Raw genomic sequence first — 11,047 nt, 5'->3', positions numbered from 1 at the left:
TAGTGTCCTACTCAGACTCAAGTATGATTTGTGCCTACCCTTTAATTAGTTCTGCACTTATCTCATAGCCCATAGGTTGAATTAATTTCACTCTACATATCACTACTTCCATGCATGTGTTGTTAGTTTCCACCATGAAACACAAACCATCCTTATACTTCTCTACCATAGAGGGAGGTATCATATACCTCAATTTCAACTCAGACTGAAAATTCTTCATCATCTTGTCAATATCAATGTCTTTGACATTCTCAGGTTTAGATCTATAGCTTTAAGTTACAATCTTCATTATGCACTTATTGCTATCCCAATTAATTTCTCTAGGAAACTTCTTTGTAACATAAAAGAACAAATGAGTCAATAGGGAATCAAATCTAAATATTGTGCTCTTTATTTTCTTTATCTTTACAATATTGTCCAATAGTTGCACTTTGACAATGTCACATAAATTTACTTTTCTCCTTTCAATGACCATCACATATGCTATATGAAGGAATTCAGCTGGTACATAGTTTACCCTTAATCCATGGATCAATTTGTACCCTAAGATTTTGGTCAACAATTTGACTCCTTTATCCTGAATAGGATCAACCCTCATATTCCTTCCATCAAACTTAGTTTTTAGGTTTGTCTCCACTATTTTCCTAATGCTTTTCTCATTAACAAGATTACAACCTTCATTGCTAAATCCTGTGACCTTAAGGATTAGGTCATTTTCAATGACAATCTGCACATCACCTAACCAAAACATGTCGTCATGTACTTTGCTCAATATAATTTGGGTCCACTCGTGATTGTCAAATTCTGTGTAGAACATATACTTCACCAAATTCAAATATTCAAGGTGTGCATACTCAGACTTCAGGGATAAGTCATTATTACACACGAATCCTAAGTCCTTTTGAATCTCCTCATCACCTATACTCTCAATTTTGTAATGTATATAACTCCTTATGTCTTCTACATGTAACACATTTTTTGAAACTTGCAAAATTGTGTCTACAAGATAATCTAATAAAGAAACAAATGGATGTTTCTTGAACTGATATCTTGGTCTGTCACTAACATCATACACTCTTTGACTAGCCATTCCTTATAATTGTAAATACTTCAATAAACTAGAATTAATACTTTATAAAATACCTCAAATTCATGATTGTAGGGCTTTTGCAATTTTCATCTTCACAAACTTGCTATCAAATTGCTCTTTAATTCGCTCAAGACACTTTGCATGAACAAATGGTACATCAAATCTTGTTCGCGATCCTTAAATCATTTCAAATTACACTATGAAATAAATGTGTATCTACGACAAACTCAGAATACTATCTCTATTTACTAGTGACATTGATCTTACAATTCTCGCTTACTGTGATCACATCAAGACTCATGCACTGAATCATAGCTTTCTCTCTATGTCTTATACCTTTTGTTAACTACACAATCTCTAACTCACTCTTTAACATCAGTTCTGACCATTGATGCTCTACTACTTCTACAATAGCTTAATTCAGATAGGTTGAGTCATAAACAATCTATGACTTCAAGTTTCCATCAGGTGCATCAAATAATTGCTCTCCTAGTACTGCATGTGAACTCTCTAGATTACAAGCCTTCACAAATGCTTCTTTGAATTCCTCAACATGTTCCTTGATTACTTCTTTCTAACTATTGTTGCCTCCATTTTTATTCCTTCTATCATTCCTGTTGTTATTTCTTCCATGATTAGGGTTCCTATTAAAGTTTCCTATATCCATTCTATAGAATCTTGCTATGTGTCTAAAGTTATTGCATAATTGACATACATGTGCTTTTCTCCTTTGATTTTTCCCATTCTAACATTCAAGTGCTCTGCAATTCCTTGTAATATGTCTAGGATTGTTATATTTGTAACAAACAAACTTCTTTCTCTCACCATTAGGTTTCTCTCCATCGTTAGATCTTCTCTGTGATCTACATCTTCCATTACCTGTAGGGTCAATGTTCCTAAACATTCTACTATTCTTATTATCATCAATAAACTTAGGTTTCTTACATTCTACTACCTTATGTCCATAACCATGACAATTATAACAATAAAAATTAGTAATAGGTTTAAAAGACTTACCTTTACAATATCTCTTCATATGTCCAACTTAATTACATATATAACATCTACCTCTAAATTCATGTCTTGCCTCTTTGGATGAATCATCTTGCTTAGGTTCTTCAACTTACTTTGTTGTTCTAAGTTCATCAAATTTTTCTGTTAATCTAGTTTTCTCAACTTCATCAGACCACTTGAACTTTTCTTTAGGGGTTTCTGTTATGGGAACTGATTCTATCCTAATTTCATCTTTCTTTGCTGACTTCTCTTCAAGAAGATATCCAAGGCCTATCTTGTCATAAGAACATATTTGATGACATACTTCTTCATCAATTTTCTTAGAACTTGTGTAAAGTTTCTCAAACTTCTATTTTCCTTGTGTCAATTCTCCTTTCACAATGATGTTATATTTTTCCAACTTTGCACACTCTATCTTAATAGAATCTAATTCAGATGTCACTTGACTTAACTAGGATCTAAGGTCTGCATTCTTAGATTTTAGATCAAGTTCAATCTTATTGCTATTAGTCTTAAGACTCAACTTTGGTTCAACAAGTTTCAACTCATGTTTCAAGATCTCATTCTCTTTCTTGAGATTTTCTATATCATCATTAACATTAATCTACGCAAAAGGTTCCTTGCCAAATTTTAGATCATCAATTTCATCTTTCAGTTTGCCAATGTAAAATTTTTCATCTTTGTATCTATCTTTCAAGTTATCTCTCTCTTTAGTAAGAAGATTAATCTGTTCAAGAGCTTCTTCAAGATTCTTCTTCAACTATTCCATATTCACTAGGATCTTACTTAACCTGTTAAGACTCTTCAAAGTAACTATGCTTTGATACCAATTGTTAGAAATATATAATACTGAGGGTTGGAAATAGTTAGGGTTATAACTTTTTACCACAAGTAAATATTGTTAATTACTTTATAACTTGCATATGAAAGTAAACCAACAATGCTAAATAATATATATAACCATACACAAAGAGAACTCATAACACCATTATTTGTTAACTAGGGAAACCTTGGCCAAGGGAAAACCATGGTGGGGATGATACCCACTAGATGATTCACTAAACAATAAGATTCAGTTAAGGATATTGACACTGTTAGGAGTCTATGAAGTACATATAGTGTCTCGAGTCCTTGTTAGAAGCCTCAACCCTATTAGGAGTTGGTAGATCAATTACAATATTTGCAAGAAGAGCCCACTACCCTAACATACAACTATACAATTTAGTTCCTTCACAAAAATAGATATACATACAATGCCGGCTTGCTATTGTAACTCACACTTGCTCTGATCTAACATCAGATTTCACATCACAAAAGGCTCATAGAAAATTCTCATAATAGTTCACATGTAACATCTAATCATGCAACTTCCACAATATCTGAGCATCACATACATTCACTGTGCAACTCTTATTGACATTATCTACACAACATAAGATCTTTACTTATATCTCGTGCATTTAGAAATTATTTCTTAGTTGGCTTCCATGTCTTCACATGCTTGAAATAATATAAAATAATATCCACATAATCAACTTTACATGACTCAGTAATTATTTTGAAACCAAAATAATTCCTAAAGCTGTACAACTTTGTTTTCTGCTATGCTCTATTCTGTACTGTTAAATACCAACACAATTAAACTTACTATAACTTGTGCCTTACTGACCATACTAACATGCACACTAGTACACATCATCATGGAAATATTACAAGCCTTTTCTCAACTACACATAAGCTAAATCTTTGTGCACCATCCATACTCTTAAGATCTATTCACTATACTGCTACAAGCTGTCTCATACTTAGACAATTTTCTATCTCTAAATGCATAAATGAAACACTAAGTATATGTTTCCATAAATGAAAACCATCAAGATATCTAACTGACCATATTGCTAACACAAATTTATCTTTAACTTATTCTAAAAATTTCACCAAAAGTACCTGTTGTCACTTAGGTTTGCACCCTTGTCCAAAGCCTATGTATGAGGACAACCTAGTGAAACATGGAAACAACCTCCAATCTGTTGGACTTGAACTATGAGGTTGAGTCTTCAGAGAAGGCCAGCTTCCTCTTACTATCAGGATGCACCTAACTACTCTTGGAGAGGAAAGGGGAGAAGGAGAGCATGAAATCAAATCTACCTAATCTAATCTAAAGAGGTGATGCACCAAAATAGAGTGTTCAAACCAATCTCTGCCCATATATGCACTATTGAACCAAAATGAAACTAAGGATTGTTGAGATAATGGGTGTTGCACACATTGCATAATATTGTTATTTTATTATTTTATTTTTATTATGTAATGTTGTACCTAGATGGACGTGCAACATGTAAAGATTCCCATGGAATATTCTTGATGAGTTGTATTGTAACATTGTGAAAATATTTCATGTAATTATTTAATATTGGGGAAAAAGAATTAAATGCCCAATATTAAATGTGGGGTCAGTGGGTTAGGTAGCACATGGTTTTAGCACATGGTTTATGTAATACAACTTGGTGGTTTTGTGGGACTTGCTACTATATAAGCAGCCATAAGGGTAGTTGTTGAGAGAGAGAGAGAGACAAGAAGAAGACAAAAGGCAAGAGTCGAGCGGGACAAGGCTTGATAGGTTAGCCAAGGGAGCATTTGTGAAGGTTGAAAGCATGGCATGGGATGTGTGGATTCATGCTTGTTCACATAGTTTGCTCGGTTGTGGCTATGGCCATGAAGGCTTCCATGGTTGTATGGCAATGGTATTTTTTGCTGAATAATACATGGTGATGGATGCTTTTGGAGGCTGGGTTTTTTCCCTCAATGAGGGTTTCCCAGGGTATATCTTGTGTCACAATTTTGTGGGTATGTTTTCTATTCTCTTGCATGTGGATTTTAATTCTGTGTTTATTTTAGATCTATTATGGGTTATGTGGAAACGGTTATATTCTTTATTGCCAAGTTTCCTTACAAGTGGTATCAGAGCCTGGTTTTGGCCTGGTCATGGGTTCAAATCTCCCCGGTGCCTTCCTGACTCGCGTAAGCACCTGGTATGCACGTCGAGGGGGAGATTGTTGGGTGATGCGACGTGCTCCCTTGCCCACAGGTGGTTAATTATGTGGTGTTCCATGTTCACTAACAGTCATGGATTTTGGTGTAATGGTAAATGGGTCCAACAATTTCACATGCCCAAATCTTTTAACATCCCATCATAACAGCAAACCCAAAACCCTCAGATCTGCAATAAATCATTCATATATCTTGCCCTTTCTTTTATCCTCTCATGCATTCCCATGGATTCAATCTAGGGTTACAATAATATAACCATAGCTCTGATACCAATTGTTGGACCCATTTACCATTACACCAAAAGCCATGACTGTTAGTGAACATGGAACACCACATAATTAACCACCTGTGGGCAGGGGAGCACATCGCATCACCCAACAATGATATACACATTCAGACTTGCTTTAATCTAATAATCACATGCAGATTAGAAAACCAAGATGAATGACACAAGGAAAGAGAGATTCACTTATATTATCATTCATAGGCCAAGGAGATACATTTATGCAGATCATAGATCTCTACAAAACACCAGTAAGAGGCAAAGAGTTCTTGCACTTTCATACCAATGGCTAAAAGAGATAAGACAGAAAATCATGTAGTTCATAGGCACAGGGGAATTTACACTAAGAATCTGCAGAGCAGTAACAGAGAAAATAGAGAAAGGTCCCCTACAAAATTCATAAAATTTTGCCTTTATAGCTTAGGCATAGCTGGGGTGTCCTCTAACTGTAATTACTTCGCAACAACCTGCCATCAAGTCCTGCAGAGAACAATCATGGAGAAAATCTTATCTAAATATAGCTTTTTGGTACCATGAAATCTGATTTTTAACTAAAATAGGGCCTCGAAAAGACAGAGGTGGCGCTATAACTGTGCTCTGACCAAGTAGATAGATTAGATCAGGGTGGTAGAGTGTCTCTTCATGCTTCGCATTCACTTCTGGTGGTTGGAATCGATCATAAGATCGGATGCGTGTAAAACCTCAATTTCTTATCATTTTTGGTGCATGAATTAGAAGAGTCAGCGAGTCAGCCAAACATTGTAAGTGAAACAGGCCAGGTGGACCAATCAGTTCATTTCTCTTTGCCACCCACAAGGTCTTCCTGAGGTTGACCAATCTTTCTTTACTAACTATGCCACCTTGCAACCTTGACTACGACAGTCACATTAACTGTCGACCGCTAACCATTACTGCCTCCACTAGACCCACTGGGACACGTGTCACTAAGGCACTATGTTGCTATGCGTATCCTCCGAGCAATTTGCCATAGCGAGATAGCACCCACCTTGGATTCAGACTGATCTAATGATCGTGAAGACTCACTGTATTATTGTGCTATCTACTTAAAACCTCTGGGCCCACGAAACACTTGGCAACCACTTGGCACAACCTGGCATCCTCATCTTGGCAAGACTTGGCCCCACCGATCCACATGGCATAATGGCACTATGTTGCTATGGGTAATATCCTTGCAGCTTTCCATAGCGAGATAGTGCCTACCTTCGATTTTCCTAATCTGATGATCGTGAAGAATCATCGTATTACTGCATTTTGCCCTTAAAACTCCTGGGCCCACGAACCAACTTAGCACACATGACATCCAACTTGGCCCAAACTGGTACCATCCCTGCAGTTTCATAACACTCAGCCCCACTCTACTATGTGTCGCCGAGGCGCTATGTCGCTATGGGTAATCTCCTCGCAGCTTCCCATAGTGAGATAGGGCCCACCGTTGATCCAGATTGATCCAAGGGTGAGGAAATCTTCATGCATTTGAAAGGGGCGTGGGTCTAGGCTACTGCTGATAGTAAAAGATCTGCACAGCTGGTGACAAATCAAAACCTCGTTTCAAGCACGGTCGTCCTTCCATGTTGCCTGAGGTCCCACCATGTGTGCCAAATTTCATCACTAATGTCAGACGAGGCATGATTGGGACCCACCTTCCTTCTGATGTTGCCACAGTATCATTTTTTGTTTGGGTGCTATGTCGCTAACAACGAGGAACATAGATTTTTTGATAGTGCCATAGCGCCCACTATTGATTTAGCAAAACCTAGCATTGGAGAAATAATAAGGAAAAGGAGGACCCACCTAACACGTGGCCAAAAGGCACTATGTTGCTATGGTAAAACAATGTGCAACTTCCCATAGCGAGATAGCACCAACTATTGATCATTCTCAATTCAACGATGGGGACTTGCGGGCCCACAAAAACAAAAAAAAAAGTGCAAGGAAAGAAATATATGAGGTTAGCATAAAGTATTCTGTGCCCTTTTTTGAATATTTGAATATTTGAAACTTGTGAACGTTAATACGTTGAATTCAAACATGGTGATTTTGGCGAGAAGGAAAAAATGACCAACAAATTTGGCGACTCAGAGGGGACAAAAGCCAGCTATGCATAGACCAGTGGCCTGAAGCATCCGTTGGGCTACAGAGTTGAAAAGATGTGGATCCTGTGTATACTGTGAACCCTAACCCTACCTCTGAGAGGAAAAAACCCTAAAACCTTTGTCTTGGCAACTAGAACCAGAGTCCAAAACTTCCTTTCTGCAACCACAAAACTTCAAGAAAATTGGCTATCTCATAGAGAGATAACTGTGCTTGTGCACTTCTTGGAAAATAGGAGAGCTAAAAAAAAGAAATTACTCTACTTATATACATGAAACCTTCAAACTTCATCATAAGCATGGTTTGAGATAAATCCCATTGACTGGGATGGGCAAAATTTCACCGCTAGGCCTGCTTAACTAAAAAGCATTGGCCTGTTTGCGACCGATAATCAGATAGGGGCCACTCCACAATGCATCAAACTTTGAGTGTCTTCCTAGTTTTTCCCTATCTGCATCCCATTTCAGAACCAAATCTCCCTCCCTGAAGATTTTGGCCCTAGCCTTCCTATCAAAACTCTTTTTTACCTGCTGTTGGTGTGTCTCTAAGGTCTGAATGGCTTTACTTCTCTTCTCTTCCAGCTCCATCAGCTCTGCCATTCTTACTGTCATGGCATCATCTTCAATCAACTCTAGCTGATGAGCTAGCTCTAGGGATGGGAACTCCAATGAAATTGGAAGCCTTGCTTCTCTGCCATAGACTAACACAAATGGTGAATTCCCTATTGACCTTTTAGGCATTATTCTATCAGCCCACAGAGCTGTCCTCAATTTTTTATGCCAACATGTCTGGTTATCTTCTATTATATTTTTCATGATCCTGATTAGGTTCTTGTTGGAGGACTCAACCAAACCATTACCCTGAGGATAGTAATTTGAGGATGTGCTCAAATAGATATTATGATCCATTGCCCATGCACAAATCTGAGCTCCAATAAAAGACTTTGCATTATTTGAAATAATGGTTGAAGGGGCACCAAACCTAGTCACAATTCCATCAAGGAACTCAAAAACTAAAGATTTAGTGGCATCCTTCAATGCAACTGCCTCTGTCCATTTGGTGAAGTAATCTGTAGCAACTAAAATCCATTTGTGACCTAAATTAGAAGGAGGATTGATAGGGTCTATGAAATCCAATCCCCATTGGGAAAAAGGCTGGTCCACCTGAATGGGATGAAGGGGGAGAGCTGCAAGCTTTTGTTTACTAGAGAAGAAAGCACATTTCTCACACTTCCTTACATACCTATGATAGTCATGGAACAAGGATGGCCAAAAGTAACCAGCCCTCACGATCTTCATTGTAGTTGTTCTAGCTAAGAAGTGACCACCATTAGGACCATCATGAAGCTCTTTGATTACTCTTTCAGCTTGGTCTATATCAATACATCTCAATAAGGTTCCATTAAAATCTCTCCTGAAAAGGATACCATCAATTATGACATAAGGGATTGACTACAATCTATACTATCTCCTTTAAGTTCTATCTAAGCCTTGAGGGTATCCATTGCCTAATAAGAAATTCATCATATCATCCATCCAACTCCTTAGGTCACTATTTCTTACCTCTTGTTACTCTATCAGTGTCATGGCAGCTTCCTCATCAGGTTCCTGAGATGATAGCATCTGTTTACACAACCCCCTCCCTCTTACTAGCTTGGTAATCTGAATGTCAATATAATATTCCATCACTTTAGTAATCCAACTAGCTCTTTTCTCACTAATATCTTTGCTCAAAAGGAAATCCTTCACACTAGCATGGGGTACTAACAAATGAATCTTATTATGAGATAGGAGGTGTCTGAATTTCTTTAAAGCTCTGATGACTGCAAGGGCTTGTTTCTCTACATAGTTGTATTTATCTTCATATTCTTTAAGCTCTTCACTAAAGAAAGCTATGGGCTACTCGTCACCTTTATCATTTCTTTGAGTCAGGACAGTAGAAATGCTTGACTCACCACCTAGGGTATAAAGGATGAATTTTTTCTCAAAATTTGGATTCATGAGAGTAGGGGCCGAGGCTATGGCTGCCTTGACCTCTTCAAAACTTTTCTTCCCTTCCTTGGTTCATGCAAAGACCATACCTTTCTTGAGCATAGCTGTAAGAGGTTTCACGATGGTAGCAAGATTAGGGATAAATCTTCTCACAAAATTTATCCTACCTAGGAAACTTTGCAGTCCTTTCTTGTGTTTAGGAAGAGGGAGGGCAAGTATTGCTTTCGTTCTCTCTGGATCAATGGTTAAGCCATCCTTAGATACAATATGTCCCAATAATTTTCTTGGTTAGTAGCAAAGACACACTTGCTTGGTTTAAGGGAAACCCCAAACTCTCTGCATCTTAAGAATATCTATCTTAGATGATCAAAATGATCTTCTACATCCTTTGAATACACAGTGATATCATCAAGGTAAACTAAGACAAACTTGTCAATCAATCTTTTGAAGGCCATCTCCATTGCCTTTTGAAATGTAGCACCTGCATTGGTTAGCCCAAAAGGCATCTTACAATAAGCATAGGTACTCCATTTGGTGGTAAATGCAGTCTTGTACCTATCAGACTCTTTAACCAACACTTGATTGTAGCCAAAAAATCCATCAAGAAATGAAAATCTCTTTGAACCACTCACCTTGGACAAAATCTACTCCATAGAAGGGAGAGGATGGTGATCTTTAAGGGAAGCTTGATTAAGGTCCCTAAAGTCCACACACAATCTAATTTCTCTATTCTTCTTCCTAACATTGACAAGGTTTGCTACCCATGATGAGTGTTTGATGGGAAAAATTATATTGGCCTCAATCAACTTGGATAGCTCTTTTCTCATTAGGGGTTCAATCTTGGGATTCACTGACCTCTATTTTTGTCTTGCTAGTTTTACATCATTAATTAAATCTATGGTATGCTGAAACAACCTTGGGTCAAAGCCCTTTAAGTCATCATATGTCCAAGCAAATACATCATTAAATTCTTGACATAGATGAATACAATTTTCTTGTTCAATTTTTATACATACCTTCCCCATGTTTAAGGACTTTCCATTGACAATCATGAATAGAGTGTAGTCATCCTCATCAGCAGCTAGGTTCATGTCTTTGCCTCTTGCTTGGTCATCAGGATTGAAAACAATCTCCAAGGTAATGAGACCTTTAGGCAGCTTGTTGGAGCTGAGGTTAATGATTTGGTCACCATACTGATCCTGCAGTCTTGACTGATTTCTCTCTGAAAATTTTGCCTCATTCTGCAAGAAGATCACAATTTTCTCATTAGACTCAAACACTTGCCAATGGATGTTGTTATCAGGGATAGCATGCCTTACTACCACTTTGATTTGTTGCTTCTTCTCCTCCTCAAGATTCCCTTGCACATCATAAGATGCACCTATTGCTGCAAGTCTATCAGCTTATCTATTTTCCTTTCTAGGGATGCTTTGAATATTAAATGGATTGAAACCTTCAAGAAAATCCCATTCCCTATTTTTATAAGACTTAAGCAAACCATTCTTG

This window comes from Cupressus sempervirens, chromosome 11 (genome assembly GCF_028749045.1).
Source record: "Cupressus sempervirens isolate cs-2001-9-10 chromosome 11, ASM2874904v1, whole genome shotgun sequence".
In the NCBI taxonomy this organism is placed as follows: domain Eukaryota; kingdom Viridiplantae; phylum Streptophyta; class Pinopsida; order Cupressales; family Cupressaceae; genus Cupressus; species Cupressus sempervirens.
The sequence above is the reverse complement of the archived record's forward strand: the minus strand, read 5'-3'. Positions refer to the sequence as shown.